The sequence below is a fragment of the Ambystoma mexicanum genome, chromosome 1q (assembly GCF_040938575.1).
Source record: "Ambystoma mexicanum isolate Mex_15411 chromosome 1q, UKY_AmexF1_1, whole genome shotgun sequence".
In the NCBI taxonomy this organism is placed as follows: domain Eukaryota; kingdom Metazoa; phylum Chordata; class Amphibia; order Caudata; family Ambystomatidae; genus Ambystoma; species Ambystoma mexicanum.
In genome coordinates this window covers 1,316,182,465-1,316,198,379 of record NC_090922.1, presented here as the reverse complement: position 1 = coordinate 1,316,198,379, position 15,915 = coordinate 1,316,182,465, and the positions used below count along the sequence as shown (strand labels likewise).

Below are 15,915 nucleotides of genomic sequence, written 5' to 3'. Positions count from 1 at the left end.
ACTCATTACACATTAATATACTGGCAAGTGACTGTTAAGTGGATGAATTTGCACTATCCGCATTATTAAGGACAGTTGTCACCTCATACAGACTGCTTGCTGCTTGGTTCCTTGTGCTCGGCGGTGAGAAAAGCTACCATGAGTCCGCCCCAGCCTGGTGGGACCAAGACAGGGGAGGGTGCAGAAGAAGCTAAAAGGGACGAGGATGAAGGAGAAGGGGAGCACCCTCAATGCTACTTTGGATTTATATTTACAGAAAGTAGCTGGGGAACTGGATAAAAAAATCAAGGCCACAGAAAGGGCCATATCATTGACATCATTCACTTCTAGCGCGCCCCTGGTTTCCCCCTCACCACCATTGGCTGCAAGAAACAGAAACCTGTTTGCTGGAGACGGTGGAAATTGAGGAGTCGGTTCTGATCTATATGGATAATCAGTGGTTTTATCTAGTAGCAACATATCATCTGCATATGCTAACCAATTGCATAATTCTCCCTCTATACTTGGTTGGCGCAAATGCTGCTTCTTCCAGTGCTTCCCCCAGGACCGATAAATACAAATTGGAAAGGCAGGTGGCTAATGTACATCCCTGTCTAAGACCTCATGCCGTTTTTATTCTCTTCAATGTCTCCCCATTGACACTCTATGATCGTGGTATTAGTGTGTATTTTTATTAGGATGTCTAAAATATGCATTAGCAAGCCCCACTTGTACAACTTCAGCCACAGCTTTTCTCTATTTATTGTATCAAAAGCCAAACTCAAATCTACACTTGCCACATACAGGTAGTCCTTTCCTTTAATGCTTGCCTGATCAATCGGGGATTGGATGAAGAGCCCATTTGCATCCGTACCAAGCGTCGTCACGAACCTAGTATGGAATTTAGATAGCCTACCGGATTTCAAGATCCAGTCTTCTATACTTTGCAATACACAATTTGAGAAGACTTTGCTTTCTACATCCAGCAGGGCAATCGGCCTATAATTCACTGGGTCTAGGCTATTCCCCTTTTTATAGATGGGCACAATTATTGATGTATACCATGAGATATATAGGTTGAGATCCTGCTTCATTACTATGTTACAAAGACCATTTGGACCAGTTGCGTGGGAGTTCGAGCCAGATGAGATGATGTCTCGTAAAGTCTCTAAAGAGATGTCAATATCACATTTTTCGTTACAGGCGATTTTACATTCGTCTGAATTGTCCCTTTCATAAAGGTTTTTGAAATATCTACACCATGAATCTTCTGGTACTAGATTTGTCATCTCATGGGATGACATATCATAGAATTTGTTCAGAAGACCCAACAAGTTCCAGTTCAGATTTCTCCTTCACTACCTCCATCTTCAGTTCCACATTTCTTTACATAAGGAGGTGTCTGTTGGCTATGGACCCGCTCTTTTAGCTTTGCTTCAACTGTTTGCTTAAGATCTTCTTTTCAAAGTCTGTTGCTAATCCTGCTTTACTAATTCAAACTTCTCTACACATCTGGGCTTTCCTCCATTGTACTTCTTTCGCATAATTATGGGGCCGTTGGCTCCTAAGGGTCATCTTTTGTGGACTACATGCATTGACCCCATGTACCACAAACAGGAGCAAGTTCTTTTCTGACAAAGATTTAAGTTTTTCACTCAGTGGTGTCATCTCCCAATAAACTTATATATTCACCCATCTTGTCAAGTGAGCTTGTGTTCCAGCTGATTGGATTATTGGGTTTATTACAAGGTTCCTACAGACTAGGGTGCCTGTTCTCTTTATTCCTGAGAATAGACAGAGGGCCAGAATGTCATGGTCACTATGCGTATCACTTATCAAATTGAATGCTTCTAAAACGCAAAGTAAACCGTCTGACACTGCTATGTAGTCAATCTATGATTGTGAGTCATTCCTATGCCATATGTCTCCTGATAACTGGCCGTTCACTATCTGCATTCCCCAACTCTCCCAAAACTCCCTCCATTTTTTCGACCTTGTTGGATTTGTCGCGTCTCATAATCATTCAGATTGCTTGGATTACCTTATTTTCAGACATTTAATGGAAGACAGTGTGAATTCAGATCTCATTGCTAATACGACTTCGGATCTTGGCCATTTCGCTTTGTAGGTTCCTATGATATCTTCCAATTCCCCCAAGACGTTACTCAGTTTGGTGTGGGTCTGATGCTAATATATATTTATCACTAGAATATGTTTCTGTAGGTCAATGGGTTCTAATTCTACAGCTAGTACCACCTGGTCTCATGGGACATCATACTACCCTTCAAACCAATACCTAGTTTAATTGCTATACATACGCCGCCAGAAGTCAGGCCCCCATTCTTTCTTGTGGATCCCTGGGTGAACATATGATAACCAGGCCACAACTGGATTTCCATAGTGCAGGTCTCCTGCAGGCATACTACAGAGTATTTGTTCAGGGTTTCTAGGAGGGAGGAATCACATGTTAATTTCCCAAATCCTCTGATGTTCCAGGATGCTAACCAACATTTTTGGGCACTTAAGTTCCTAGATGGTCTTCCATGCACAGCAAGGCGAGGCCTAATAGTCGCGCCTTCTGGTCCAGGAGGGCTCTAGTCTTTCCCACCTATCATTTCTCTTAGGCATCTCTCTTTTTGGGTCCTAAGTGCCCACAGCTTTTCTCTCCTGGGACATTGTTCAATCTTTCCAAGTCAGGGACTTCCCACGCCACCTCAGTTTGTCAAATAGCCCTGCACTCCAAGGACCCCTGAAGTCTCCATCATTACATTTCTGGCAGGGTCTGATTTCAAAGCCCATTGTTTTCAGCAGTTCCCCCTCCTGTAGTATCATCTGGTATACAATCTTTGAGGGTACCTTTATCGTGGCAATATCGAATCTAGAACTTACATGGAATTTAACCTGATCAATATCTTTAGAGGAGATCAGAGATGCGCTGGGATTTAATTAATTATCTTAAGGATATTTGTGCGGTTCAAGGCTAGACCTGGGAATAGTCTTGAATCGAGGGTGTACTCCATGATAATATATGGCGAGTAATACTCGCTTGTGTTTGGCATGTTGGAGTTCCGTTTCTCTGTGCATTGTCCCCTTCTATCTATTGAGGTCAAAGAAGGCCTATTAGGACCCAATGTTAGGGTTCTTCTCTTCTCTGAGGCAACATTTCTATCACTCAACTCATTTTGCATGATATGGAGTGTTATTGTGCCTATTTCCTAACTAACGTTTGTTTTAAGCATCCCTCCCCTCCACATGGGTTGCAGACCGGACATCTCTTAAGTTGGTTTACATACTTTGAGATCAGCCATGGTTCTACAGCTACCCTAGACACATCAAAATTAGGTCTCTTATTCGGGCAGCTATCACACATTTGAATGTTTGCTCCCCGAACCCCATGTTAACGGGAATGTTCCCACTACATTGATGATACTTGGATCTAATACAAGGTCCTCAATTGTATTCCTGCTATGAGGTCCAAAGTTCCCCTGGGACAGTCACAACATGCTCTCTTCATTGTGCGCCTGCCCCCGGGGGTATTATCAATAATGTCTATGTAGTTTGTTTATTAACACCCTCTCCCATTTTTAGGCACTATTTTGGGCCACCGGTTTCAGATTTCTCACATTTGCACTCTTTCATTGCCTTAGATGTTGGCGAGTCATGAGCCTTAGTGGGGACTGCGTTCCTTGGACCCACTATGTTTGTTCCAAGTTGGCCATGACTCGTTTTCTCTAGTTGGGTGTAAATAGTCTTGGGGGTGCCCTTTCCCAAGGCTCCACCCAAGAGTGTGTTTTGGTGCTTCCATCACTTTTGGTCAATATGCAGTCTAGCCCTAGATTTGAGGGCTCTCCTCCTGACATTTTTTGTTTTAGTTTAGGTTTATCTGACTTTTTGTGCTCCATTGGGGTCTGTATTGTTCTTGTTTCTTGTGGGGATTTCCCATCATTGTTCCCTTTATTCAGATGTTTCTTTGGTCCAAATTGTATATGTTTGAATTTCCTTTTCCCACAAATTTGAGAGACCAGAGGTTTTTGACTTATATTTTTGTCTTGGACCTTTATGCAACAGCCCTCTTCAAAACACTGCCCACAATATAGTATTAAATGTGCAAAAGGTCCCTTGCTTTCCACTACTCATCCAGCTAATGACCCTATGAGCATGTCTTTATCCAATAAAATGTTGACATACTACAAAGAATTTTGTATCAAAAAGATATCACAATTTTATTTTCATAATAAAATATACAGTATCTTCAATTCACTTGTATAAAAAATACATATTTCATTACATGTAAGAACAATCAATTTTTTCTTTTCAATTATTTTATAAATTGTTACATATGACAACAATTAGCCCTCTACGCTGGCAATCATTTTCTATGGTACATCTCTTAAAGGCAATTCACTGTAGATCTGATGTGTTATTGCTTTTAATCACACCATGGGATACTCGAACACGGTTTTAGTTATTATAGAATACCGTATATTGGTATCTCCATTATTTTGCACTGATGGTTCCTCATTCATCGATTCTTTAATTCCTCAAACAAACATACCCGACATGTTTCATTCCTCATTAGCAACTATCACACTACTTTACAGGAAATTCTTCAGGGGAAGAAAAACACACTAGATAAAAAACAATTTTTGTTTTTGAATTGTTCCTTATTCTTGGATTTCGCCAGACTTCTAGGTTCCTTTCTGATCCCTTTTGGTTATAGCTCTAGGTCAATTTCTGGACGATATTCTGTGGAAACACAAGGAGTACAGAGGGCTCTATTATTCACCACTCTTTCAATGGGGTCTTAATCATACATTTTTTAGAAGTTTAAATTACATTTATATATGGGTCCAATTGTCCCTATACTCTTTCTCTTTTTCTCCACTAATGCATCCCACATCTACTTGTTAGTAAACGCTGTCAATCTTTCACATGTTCAGCATTATTTCCTCTCCCTATCAGGGAGTCCTTTTTCCATACACATATGATGGACTTGTGTGACTAGATTCTACTTCATAAGGCTAGAGAATAAACTCCATTACCTGTGGAGTGGGTGATCTTCCCCATGTGGGTAGCTGTTAATTCTATAGCTGCCGCATCTGTTCCTCTCCTCTATTTAGATGTTTTGGAATGGATTTTTGATATCCCACTCCCTGTATATATAAAATAAAATAAGAGTGGTATTATATTATATTCTAATCCCAACATCATGTTTCCATTGGGTTTGTACTTAATCCCTCATTACTAAGTGTTACCTCAATCCGCGTTTGTCCTATTGAATACTTTCCTTTTCTCCTCCATACATTTCCTCTTACCAACTAGCAGTTTGGCTAGCTTCAGCTTAAGGGTTATCCGAAAGCTTCACTGTGCTTCCCGTGGTCTGTGGCATTAGTTGTTTTTCTGTTCCTTCATTGGTCATTGGGGTTTTTTATGGGGGGGTTTCTGAAGTTCCTTCTTGGTGCTCTATGGCCTTTTGACAATGCATTTTGATGGAAGAATTGTCTTCGTCATCTGCCTGTTTCCTACAATGGTCTGATAACATACAGATCGTGGGACGGTCTATTAGGATGGCAGACTGTTTCTCCAGATACTCTAAGGACAGTATTATCTCACTTAAGGCAATCGTGTGGGCTCTCACCTCTACCCATACATTGTTGAAGAGTTCCACAAATTAGCTCAATACAACATTTAGGGCAGCAATCATCCGAGCGGTCATTCGTATATGATCATCTGCCTCTCTTAGTGTATAATGAAGGCTGGAGGTCAACTCTTCAATTGAGTTGTTCCTTCCATCACTAAGGTTTCCTTTATCTTTTCCTTTATGATAGCTGTTAAATCACTTGGGGAACCCATCAAAGATGCATCACAAATTTGTTGCATTAGGCTTTTCGCATTTAAGTTAAGCATTTGATGAGCTTGTTGTTCTACCATCAAGGTAGAATTATGTGTATTGAAAAATTATATCATGCTCAAGTCAAGTACATGGGACCTATTAACTATAGCAATTGTGCGCATTAGCAAGGGAGGTCTTATTTCTGTGCGTACTACTGCTAGAGGAAAAAAGTCTGTGATTCTTTATCCTGCTATTGGCAATTCCTTGCGAGGAGACTGATACTTTCCTTACACTATCACAAGAGCTCACACCATCAATTGGCTTTTGTTTGTTACTCTTGGCGCTCTTGAAACAGTTTTTTTATTTTGGCAATTTTTCCTTTTAATTTTGGTAGATTTCTGTCCTGGCATTGCATCATTTTCGTAGTCTTCAGTCCTTTGGTAACTGCAGCAATTCCGTCATTCGCGGAAGACTTTTCCAGAATTTCAAACATGTGGATGCTGCTTATGGCATTACATACCCTTAGATCATTCAGTGTTTCTTCTGTGTATGTAGGGTTTGTCTGATTAGTCTTATCCGGTAAGGAACCCTGACTCCTCAGTCCTAGATGGGCACCGTCTGTGCCATTGCGTCCTTATTGCCTTCTATCATTTTCTTTATTTCCTTTCCTTGAGTTCACAAGGCAGTCTTATAGCCTCGTATAAACAACAGTTGCTGATAAATAGGCTGGCGGGAGTGAGGGGCTCAAAGGTTTCCAAGACCCGCAGTCACACTCAGAAGAGAATGAAAGATACAGTGCTCTGGTTGACAGTAAAAGTTGTTGGTGGAAGAGACTGGCAGTGATGAGGGGCTCAAAGGTTTCTAAAACCCTCAGTCACCCCCCAGAAGAGAATGAAAGATACAGTACTCCGATATCTAACAACAACTTTGCGTTATTAGATCTGCACTAATAAAGCTCTCAAAGCAGTTCACTTCTTGTATAGAGGCTGTAGTGTTAAGTAGACAATGGGGGTAGGGCAGACAGGAGATTTTTTTCAGCATAGACAAACAAAATGTCACTTTAGTCTATCCTTACCCGCTTCAGAGTGCACTCACTAACTCGATCGGTCGGTCAGGCAGGCTCCCCCCCAGCCGAGGTACTGAGGACTGCTGAAGACTGCAAGACTGCTTTCACTGACTCGTGACTCAGCTCCGACTCTGTGTACGCTCTGTCTAGTGGACTGGGTTTTAAAGGCACACTCCTCCCACAGTGGAAAACAGTAGAAACGGAGGGTAGACTGCAAGACTGCTTTCACTGACTCATGACTTAGCTCCGCGTACGCTCCACGTAGTAGACTGGGTTTTCTATTCACACTCCTCCCACAGCGGAAAACAGTAGAACTGGAGGGTAGACTGCAAGACTGCTTTCACTGACTCGCGACTCAGCTCCGACTCTGTGTACGCTCTGTCTAGTGGACTGGGTTTTAAAGGCACACTCCTCCCACAGTGGAAAACAGTAGAACTGGAGGGTAGACTGCAAGACTGCTTTCACTGACTCATGACTTAGCTCCGCGTACGCTCCACGTAGTAGACTGGGTTTTCAATTCACACTCCTCCCACAGCGGAAAACAGTAGAACTGGAGGGTAGACTGCAAGACTGCTTTCACTGACTCGTGACTCAGCTCCGACTCTGTGTACGCTCTGTCTAGTGGACTGGGTTTTAAAGGCACACTCCTCCCACAGCGGAAAACAGTAGAACTGGAGGGTAGACTGCAAGACTGCTTTCACTGACTCGTGACTCAGCTCCGACTCTGTGTACGCTCTGTCTAGTGGACTGGGCTTTAAAGGCACACTCCTCCCACAGTGGAAAACAGTAGAAACGGAGGGTAGACTGCAAGACTGCTTTCACTGACTCACGACTCAGCTCCGACTGCCAGATAATAGCACAATCCCATTGTAAAACACTTTGTGAATCATGCCTATAGTCTGCAATATTTCCTTTATTCAAATGCAAAAGTAAATATTCTCCAAAATCAAAGGTGGCACAGGAATTTTGCTTTTGAAAAATTGCTGCATCTGCTTGAAGCAATGCACATTTGGAGATACATAAAGAATCTTGGTGACAGAGGCTACCCACCCTCCGCTGAATTTTTAGAAAATGACTGGACAGATTTTCACCAAACCATCAAAACACACATCTGCACCGCTTTGAGACAAACCTGTTTGAAATTTGAAACCAATCTTTCCAGCAGTTGAGGCTGTATGACTGTTGAATGAAGTCACTTTTATTCTATGGTAAAAACAATGCAAAGCAGTAAAAAAAAAGTTATGACTTGATGGCTAGTGACTCATTCATGACAGGACCTGGTGTGCATTATGCTTTCTGGGTTAGGTGTACCCACAATAACCATGTTGTCCTTCCTGGACGGTCTACTGGGATACAGTGCTTCAAAGACAGTCCTGTCATTACAGTGGCCCGCTCGCACCAGGGTGCTGATTACTAGAGTTGTTCTAATGCAGGCAGATTAGGAAAGTGGGTAGAGTTAGAATAACTCAGGAGGAAGAAGCTTCAGTCCAAAGAAGGGCCTCACCATCACAGATTTTGCTAGGGCTCCCAAACTTCCTGTCTCCCTCCTCACTTGCTGCAGTCAAGGCACTCTGGGTATGACATCAGAAGACACAGGCCACTTGTTACAGCAGGCATGATTTGACACTTAAGAACAGACTTGCTGCGGACCAATCAGCAGTAGCATCCTTCCTCATTCTATTAGTAACAAAGGAGGGGATTATACCATCATTCATCCCGTTGGTTCCTTGAACTGCATGCTGCTTAATACAAGATCTTTGGTTAAGCATGCCCATGAAGTCTCCACCTATATCGAGGACAAACATTTTGATGTTTGTGCTATCACCGAAACATGGGGCTCTGCAGCTTCAGGACCTTCATTACAGCTTGCCATTCCGGAGGGATACTGTATGATTAGACAGGATAGAGAGACGGGTAGGAGGGGTGGAGTTGCCTATACCTTAAGGAAATCTCTACTAGCTTGGAAAATCAAGGGACATTCCATGGAAAGAACAGATTTCCTTCATATAAAAATAGGAATGAACTCAAAAACGGCTGTGAATATTGTCCTTATCTATCGGCCCCCATCATGCCTAGGCAAATTTGGTACTGAACTTGCTAGTTATCTTCTTCCATTACTGAAACCCAATTCCCGCTACATAGTGCTTGGCGATTTCAATTACTGGCTGGGTCATCCAGATGACCAGACCGCATTTGAACTAGCGCAGTCATTCACAGATCTAGGCTTCACACAAATTGTTCAAGTCCCTACTCATAACCTAGGACATACCCTGGATTGGGTAGCAGTCATCAATAGCCCTTATCATGACGTATCGGTATCTCCTTGTCCATGGTCGGATCATAATGCTGTGCACTTCTCGATCACTGTACCGTTTGTCACCAAATTCCAGTTAGCCCACTCGGAAGCGATTGCATATCGCAATACTAAATCCCTCACTTTGGATAAAATAGAAGTCATCACCACTCAGACCCTACATATCCTAGAGACAGACGACATTGACGCCCTCCCTAAGAAAATTAGCTCCAACCTTAAATTGGTAGCTGACTCTCTCGCACCCATGAAAGTTAAAAAGAACTCATCAGAAAGGAAACTAACCAATCCATGGTTTTCTTCTGAACTTCAATCTTTGAAAGCTGCCTCCCTCAAGTTATTCTACATCTGGAAAACTAATCAATCACCCATAGCATTATATAACTATAAAGAAGCCGCCAACAACTATAAAAGAACTATCACGGAAGCCAAGAAATCATACCTAGAATTTTACAGGCAACCTCAAATTCCATGGAATTATTTAAAATTCTGAAAGAACAGGCGGCTGTTCCAGAACCTGTAGTATCGATGATCACTAAAAATGACGACTGTTGCTTGGACATCCAGAATGCCATGACAAATAAACTGGATGGTATCCGAGAATCCATAGCCACTAAAAAAAGTGCTCTTGTCACACAGGGTACCCATATAGTCAGTAACACCTTTATTAGGGATCCAGACATCCCCATTTTCAATTTCGTACCCATATCAGAGGAGGAGCTAGCCTCCATCATTAACAAACTTAAAGCAACTAACTGCACAGGGGATCCATGTGCCTCTACTATTATTAAAACATGTCCCCCAACTCTGACAAGGCCATATGCAAATTTGTTAATGCCTCACTTCGGAATTGTATGGTTCCAGATGACATGAAGCAAGCTTGGGTTACCCCATTACTGAAAAAACCCAATTTGGATCAAAATATACCTACGAACTACAGGCCGATAACTAATACTCCATTCTTATTAAAGATATTGGACCGGGTTGCCTATATTCAATTGGCTCAACATCTCAACTCCCACCCCATCCTCAATCCCTTTCAGTCAGGGTTCAGACAAGGTTTCGGTACCGAGACCTCAGTATTGGATCTCAAGTCACAACTTCTCCAAAGAGTGGATACCCGGAAGGTCTTTCTCCTTATTTCTTTGGACCAATCGGCAGCGTTGGACCTTGTCGATCACGCCATACTGGCAGAAAGGCTTATGTCGGTAGCCAACTGCTCTCGGGCTGCCACTAATTGGCTACTCTCATTGTTATCTAATAGATCCAGTAGAGTATGTGCCAACAGTGCTAAAGCCCCAGCTATCCAGATACATTTTGGTGTGCCTCAAGGAGCCAGCTTGTCCCCATGCATTTGTAACATTTTCATGACCCCTTTCTTTTCCCACCCTGCCCAGGAGGGCATACTAGTCTCTAAATATGCTGATGACACATAATGTGTCATCCCTCTTATGGGCCAGCATGACCAGGACGAAAGAGAACTTAACTGCATATTCACCATCATCGAACATTGGATGATGTTGAACAATCTTGCTCTTAACCGTGGAAAGACGGAACATATGGTTGTGGGATCTGATAGCATCCTAGCTAAATTATACCCAGTTTATAAACATTTTCAGCTGGAAGATGCTCTAATCCCCACTCTTTCCAAGGTAAAGATTCTGGTGGTGGTTCTGGACCAATCGCTCAACATGAAGCCTTATGTGGCTAGTACTGTGTCCTCTGCTACCTACTACATTAAATTGCTGTCCCACCTGTGACCACTTATTTCTCAGCCTAATGCAGAGTCCATCGCTCGTGCTATCATAGGATCAAAACTAGATTATTGCTGTAGCCTACTAGCAGGTTCTAGTAAAAAGACCATCAGATGCCTTCAGGTGGTTCAAAATGGAGCGGTAAGAGTGATTTCTGAATTGCCTACAGGGCACATGTATCTGAGGCACGTCGTGCATTGCATTGGTTGCCCGTGGCATCACAAATAACCTTCAGACTCATGGTCATCACCTTTAAATGCCTTAAGGGCACTATGCCCACCTACCTACAAAGGTACATAGGAATAAAATCCAACCTCAGAAATCTTCGCTCCAATAATCAAAATCTGCTTCACCAGCCCAAATCTAAAACCAAAAAATCACAATGTGGTGCTTTCGCCTTCGCAGCACCGGCTCTTTGGAACACCCTTCCAGGTCAGCTGAGAAACTCTGTAGACCTGAGTAACTTCAAGAAGGGCCTTAAAACCTTCCTCTTCAAGTAGTAGTCTCTGAACCTCAGTTCTAACTTTCCGATTTTGGATTCCCCGGCTTCTTCAAATCTTTATCTGTTTTGTCCGCGCCCTCACACCTACGGGTTTATGGTTGCGCAATATAAATGTAATAAAGTAAAGTAAATATAAGTGGGGTGGGGTGAAGGAGTGGGTGCCGCTCCCCTTAGTTGATCCCTCTTTGGACCATTCTTGAAGAAGGATTCAGTGGAACCTAATTGGGAGTTCAGTCTACTCCATCGTCCTCTGCCAGGAGCTATTTGGGGTAACCAGCTGGCTGAATGAGGCCTACTGCAACTTCTGAACTTTCTGAATGCAGATGACAGAAACGTGCAAATGTTTCTACAAACCTTCCAGGCTGGGAAGCCCAGCATAAAGGACTTACCTTGCACATGAGATCCTGGACTGGGTCACCCAGCAGCCAAAGATACAAGGAACAGAGTTCTTGTGTGTGTTGTGGGGAAAAAGTGGCAGTAATTCTGTAATTCCCTTATCGCCACTTTTCTTGCACCACCAAACTACAATCATAGAAACACAATTACACCCTGTAGTCCAGATTTAAACTATATGGGCCAATAGGAAGCAGCGTATCAATGTTATCATATAGAGGTAAATAAAAGATCTGCACATGGGACCCTGATGGGAGTTTTGACCACAAGAAGGATCAGAGGACTCATCAGAACCAGCTCAGCTCAGGAGTTGCCCTCGCCAAACCCAACGGAGCTTCCAGAATTGAGTTTTGATGTGACCAGCAGGGAAGGTCTTACTCTGGATGGGCTAGCACACCACGCACAAGCTATAGACACTAACACATGGTCACACACTTACAGGTGAATCAGAGGAGAGTCAGATGATCCACACCAGAAGATCCTGGTGATCAAAAGCGGTGTCCTAGCAAGAGCTCTTTAAGTGGCATCCAGGACATTTGTTTTTAGACAGCCCAGCAGCAGGGTCAGATTTCCAGCTGAGGTCAGATGAACCCACTAAAGAAATTCAGACAGTGAAACTGTGACTCATTGATTGCAGATCGAAAATCCAGCACTGGGGACCTGTTGGCTGAAGGGTCACTGGTCGTGTTTCAGAAGAAGTGTGACAGGACAGGCCGCTGGAGGTCTTCACACTGGTAGAATGGTATGAAGGGCCTGCTTCATAGTATCATTCAGTAAAAGGCCCAATAGATGTTACAGCCATGCTACGGTGTCAGGGGGACGGTTCCAGATGTCAAGCACCACAGGCAGGTCATGAGTAGGAAGGAAAAGAAGCACTGGGTAATGTTACCCCTGGTCAGTTGAAGGGCAGAGATTCACAGTCTGATTTTCATAGTCTCATTAGCTGGTGGTGCACAACTACCATGTTCCACCACTGGTTAGTCATCTCTGTTGGATGCCTCCGGGTTGAATCCCAGCAGTTGACAAAGTTCCTGGTGAAGATTGTTAGCTTTTATGATACAACTGAGAGTATAGGGTAAACCACTGATCACACACACAACACGCAACATTCAAACCCTGGGGGACAGCCAACTTGTGATGGCAACTATACACAAGGTTACACTAGTGTTCTTCCAGACAAACTCGAGGACTGTGGATCAAAGGTAGCCAATGACTGCAATCACTTTTAGGGAACCCCACACATTCCTTTCTGAGCTCTTGGCCAGAGTTCACATTAGGAAAATAACCCTACATGACGATTCTTGGCCTCTGCCCAACACCGTGCAGTTGCCTGGTAACTGGATTTCACAACTTAGGAGTTTACACCAAAAGAGAACCTTCCCAATGCATTCCTTTCCACTGCTCAATGTTCACCATTTTCTCTTCACAATCCTGGGTGACTCTCCTCATCTTGACACCTTGGCCTAGCATTTTCTCTTTCCCTTTCTCCCTGAAGTAGACTTGGCTGCATTTTTGCAGAAGACATCCTTTCCTATTCTGCTCTCTCTCCCATCATGTTTTGTGGTGGCTGCATTCATGAGCTCTTTTAATGATCACAGAAGCAACAGGTGCCTCTGCCCTTACCTGATCACCTCCCCCACCCCAATGCCCCACCCTCATGGCAGGAGACATCTGCAGTTTAGATTTTGCTCTTTCATTTCACTATAGCTCAACATTGAGGTAAGACATGTTCTGCTCACTGTCCTCAATGATCTCTGTTTGTTTTCAATGGTTATATGTCGTGTGTGAACATATGCGAATGGCTGGACTCTGGGGTTGGGTAGAACCTCTATGTTGGCCCATAGAGATCTTCATCCGGATGACATCCCAATTTAGCCTTTGAATTTTTATGATGGAGCTTGAATCTGCATTCTTTGGGGCATAGGAACATGGCTCAAAACCAAGATCAATGCACATTTCTAGTAGTAGAATAGACTACAATATTGTGACTGACATTGAAGACAGCCTGCACACTGGCTAGATAGGCTATATTCATGGTCTCCAGCCACTCAAGGGATCAGAAAAGGAAAGGGGTTAGGGAGTGTTAGTGGAATGGGGAGGGATAGCGAAGTAGAAGATATTGCTGTGCTGTTGGTAGCTTTAATATGGGAAAATGATCACTGTGTACTGGGTTTGCTTCTGGATGGTATGTATTAGGTGTTGTTTTGGTGTGAGGGTCTATATGGGATTATTTTGTGTGTCTGTGGTGTAGTGCAATAGATTTTGTGTGTATGCTTGAGTGAGATTACCAATGATTGCGGTTTGCTGTGTGGTTTACGGTTTGTGCAGTGGTAGGGGTACGTATGTGTTGTATTTGTCAGTTGGGCAGAGAGTTTATAGGAGAGTTGAAGGGACGTCAGTGTGTTCTTGAAAGTTGCATTCTTTACAATAGGCTGAATTCTGTATATATTTCAGCTTGTCAATATTATGCTGTCCTTTTGCTGGTACAGTCCAGTTCGTATTGGTTCGATGTGGTTTTGCAATGGTTTGTGGTGCCTTTACAATGTTGGTGGTCAGGTTTTTTTCTCAATAGTGCTCCATGTTTAAGGGGGTGAATTAAAGAACCTAGTAACCCATGAATTGCATTCTGGAATCTTTCTGCTGCTGAATAGATGCCAAAGTTCAGCCTCTTATACTGCTAGAGTCGCATGTGGGTAGTGAAAGCGATGATAGCCCTAGTGCTCTTCCCCATTTTGTTATGTTAGGTTATTTGCCATTTATATAGCGCTCTGTATATCATTGGTATGATCTCAAAGCGTTTGTGGGTTGAACGCCCTCGGGGACCATAGTCCAGGTCACTCGAGAGAGTAGGGTAGCATAGGGTGCTTGGGTGCACTCCATATGTGAGCAGCTGATGCGATTGCCTGATGGTAGCTGCATCCTACATTAGGAGCAGTGGTATTGAGATATCAGTTCACTGCCTGCAGCCTGGTGGTTGGTCTCCTAGACTGCATTCTGGCGGCATTGGGCCTGTGTAGGAAGTTTATGTGTGCAGCTAGGCCAATTTTTTCATGGGGTATAGCTGCTTTCTAGCAGGATGTTGAGGTGTTCATGGAGTATTGTTCGTATGTGAGCATCTAGGCTGAAATTGATCGAGGGGTATAGCTGCGCTCTATTGTGTGTTGCTGTAAAGTAGAGAGTGAGCATAGTGATAGGAGAGGTGAGTGTCTGGAGTGGATGTTTTGTTCTTACAAAGCCAATAATCTGAATTACATTCTCGTGTTTCGCCTTAGCTGCACTCTGATGTAGATTCACAACTAAGAGCCGAGTAAGATGGGTCATTTCTTTTAGGCTCAGTGCTATGCATCTCAGGGGCCCGGTTTCCAAATCACTGTTTGTGGTTTATGGTGGGTTGCAGGATGGGATTAAGCAGGATAATTGGTTAAAGGGCTGGAGCTATCTTTCAGTTGATTATATCTGGACCTTTAATCTAGAAAAATATCTTTGTCCCATTGTGAACTGTTATTGTGTCATCAATGGTAAGAGTGTTGTTCCACTCCCTCTTTAATGCTCAGTTCGGGAAGCAGATGTCAACACAGATGCATGCTTGCGCTGTTTGCTTAAACTTTCTTCCATTGACAATCGGGGAGACTGATGGGGTGAGGCTAGACACCAATTTGTCTAGTTCTTCCATTTTAGGGGCCATATGCAATGGAATGCATCAACTGCATACTGCACAGAAGTGTCTGTGTGCGGCTTGATTGGCTTGTCTAGACACCCGATGCCAGAGGACATGGTTTGAATTCTTTGAGTAGATCTTGATCATAAATAAATAAAGATACATGCATTTGAAAAGTGGAGTGAACAAGATTCAGGGCTTCCACTTCTTTCCAGCTTATCAGCTGACATTGTTGGAAGGGGCATCTTTGCAGTACTCCGTCTCTAAGTGTGCATTCTGAGCTTGCTGTGACTCCACAGAAGGCCTGACTATTCGAAACGTTATTGGTGTAGACACCTATCTGACTTTGCCAACAAATAAACAAGCTCCGGACCCACATCTTGGCAAAGTCCTCCCACGTTAGTTGACTTTCACAGCAC

The 15,915-nt window shown here is 43.2% G+C and overlaps 1 protein-coding gene across 1 annotated transcript in view; it reads left to right on the top strand.

Annotated features, from left to right (window-relative positions):
* Positions 1-15,915, top strand: part of PODN (podocan) — a 481,723-nt gene that overhangs the window by 324,276 nt on the left and 141,532 nt on the right. The window lies entirely within an intron of this gene.